The sequence below is a fragment of the Thunnus maccoyii genome, chromosome 21, assembly GCF_910596095.1.
Source record: "Thunnus maccoyii chromosome 21, fThuMac1.1, whole genome shotgun sequence".
NCBI lineage: Eukaryota > Metazoa > Chordata > Actinopteri > Scombriformes > Scombridae > Thunnus > Thunnus maccoyii.
In genome coordinates, this window is record NC_056553.1 from 1,073,377 (window position 1) to 1,076,546 (window position 3,170).

A 3,170-nucleotide genomic window follows, 5' to 3' on the forward strand; every position below is an offset into this window, starting at 1 on the left:
CTGCTGCTTTAACACACAGTTGTAAAATTGAGAACACTTAAAAGAAAAATCAGGCAATATGAACAAATGAGCTTTTTCCACTGTCAAACCTCCAAAAGAAGAGAGAACAACAGCTGAGAAATGAGGAAGAGGCTCAAAATCCACCAACTCCCTGTGTGTGTGTGTGTGTGTGTGTGTGTGTGTGTGTGTGTGTGTGTCTGTGTGTGTGTGTGTGTGTGTGTGTGGGCGGACATTTTCAGTCCAGATCTAAACCGTCAGTCTCCAATGGCAACCAAAAAATATTGAGATTCATGTGAGAAACAGAGTGATGATGATGATGATGATGATGATGATGAAGATGATGGAGAATAAACCCTTAGCTCTGCCTCACAGGAAGGTTTCCTCAGCATGTGGTGACCTTTGACCTCTGAGGTTGAGGAAGGTTGCGTGCTGCTGATTTGTCGAACACCTTCAAGGAAAATTAAATATGAGTTTATTTTGAGATTATTAATCGGAGCTTTGGCCTCTGATGGCAAAAATCTGATCTTTAATAAATCATTTTGACAATTTAATCATTTTGCACCTGGAAACAGAAGAAAAAAGTGTGTGAATCTCTGTGATCCTGTGGTCAGAGTGGGGCGGACTCATTTACAATAGTAGTTAACTTAGTTTGAACTGCTACATTTATTCAACTTTTGAGTTTTTGGGGGTTTTCGAGTATTAAGGCGTTGAGCACCTGTCAGACCACAGGAGGGCAGTAATATGTGTTGGTGTCCCCGTAAGACATAGAATTGTTTGGTTTTTGTACAGATTAAACAAAGGAGATATGACGTGTTAATCAGCTAGCTTCAGAGCTGCTGGTAGGTGGATTTTGTTACGTTTGGACAGAGCCAGGCTAGTTGTTTCCCTCTGTTTCCAGGCTTTATGCTAAGCTAAGCTAACCAGCTGCTAGCTGTGGATTGATCTGATCCAGATCTCAGCAGTCCCTGTGGTTATTTACTGCTGGCTCTGATGTCTTTTGATATGTAATATAATTCTTTTTTAGCCTCAGAGATTAAATCTAATATTTGTTGCTGCCACATTAGCTTCATGCCACAATAGCTCCTCTGTGGACTCTGTATATTTACAGATATCACCACATTTCAGTAAAATCTCTCTCTATATAAATACATTAAAATGAACTGTCTATATTTGTTTATATGCTGTAGATTACAGATTAGATAACATCACTGACTGCATCTCACTGTCAACTAGTTTTTTTTCCCCGATAAAGTCTGTTGGTGGAGCTTTGAGTTGAGATGATGATGTCACAGTGCAGTCAGGTACAGGTGTGTTGAAACAGAGCTGGTGACTCCAGAACGACACATAGCAGCGTTTTCTAATCTGGCGTCTCTATCGGCAGGAATCAGCAGGATGACGTCATCTGTCTGTGTTTTATAAAACCGTCACACATCACTGTTAAACATAATGATCATGGTTGGAAACATGTGGTGGGTTAAAGTTACTACTTCCCTAAAGTTAGGTCACCTTCGTTGTCATGGCTACAGTAATAACCACGGGGTTAAAGGTTAGACAGACAGACAGTCTCTTCGTGTCTCTCTGATCTTCTCACAGTGTTTGGTTTCGGTCGTGTTGTGAGCTCAGCAGATGTTTTGCTGATAATCTGAGACTGTCTCTATGTTTACCCCCAAACTGTCCCATGATGCAACAGGAGGGAAGTTTTGAGCTCAGCAGATCTGAACCTTCATGGCTCTGACTTTCCACTGCTGTCTGCAGTTTGAGACTTTCAGAGCGAACACAGCGGCTGTCTGATGTTGCTTCACTTCAGTCTGAGTCGTACAAACTGCAGAGTCAAAGCTGAACTGCTCTCAGAATACTTGAGACACTTCATTCAGTCGTTATCATCATTGTTCTCTGAGATTTTAACCCTGTTTTTGAACCTCAGCATGAAGAATCTTTGAATTGTGATTTGACAGTTAATTACTGTAAAGTTGCAGAAACTCTGAAAGGATGACACAAAGTAGTGATGAGTATAGTGGCAAACTCTGCTGATGGTGAGAGAGATTAAATTAATTAACAAAAAGATTTAGAAAGTTTAAGCCAAAACCTCCTAAATTATGATTTAAATAATTTCCAAAGGCAGCAAAACATAGTAAAGTAATTTTTAACTCAACTCCGTGTTGCATTTCAGTGGGTCAGTGGGAGGGTTAGGTGACAGAGGGCTATGACAGCAGGATTATCATATTGGACTCGCCTAATTCTTGATATTATAAATGCGATTATAGTTTCAATTTAATAGAACTTCCAGTCGGCTAAATACATATTTTGTGTAGGTCTTTTCTTTTACTGTGTGTGGACATTAAACATTTTAATAATGCTTATTTTTCTAAACACAGTGTAGTTTTGACCATATAAACTTTAACTGGAATTATGTAACCGTAGTAGCTGGGTGTGGTGCGGTGCAGTGCAGGTTAATATCCTCAGTCACATGACCTGATCCACTCCCAGGTTACACCAAACATCTATAGTAAAAACTATATCTGTAGTCATGTTTCTCCTAAAGTATTTTGTTACAGAGGCTGCTCAGCACACACTACTGAATGATCATATTTATAGTATATAATTTGGAGAATATTATAGATCCAAGACGAAACTGACAGAAGGGCGGGACTGAGAGAAAAAGGCGCAATTACAAATCCTTCTGCTACTTCAGCACCATGGACAGCACCACGGGTTTATCAATACACAGCTCAGTCAGGCTACTGATATTTCAGAGCCAACGTCGGGTCCAAATATTCTAACTTGCACAAACTTCAGTCAAATAAAGGATCAATGAGTCAGGCAGACTAGACTAACATATTCAACTAAACAAGCCTTCTGCCCCTGCAGTCTCTCTGCTGCTAGGAGATGGAGAGGGGAGATAGCAGGGTAGTAACAAGGGGGGTGGCATCCCCCTCATCACCCCCTCAAATCACCTACTGGTTCTATTGGTTTGTGTGTAAAAACTTCCCTTTCATCACATTCAGCTGGGACTCATAATGCCCAGTGATACAAAAAGAACAAGATATGCACAGTTTGGTGATTTTTGTGTCACATCAATAACTGTTTCAGTTATAACTACTGTAGGTTTTTAATTAAAAGATATAAGAGCTTAAAGTCTCTCTGTTTGTTTCTGTGTGTAGGATCTCGGT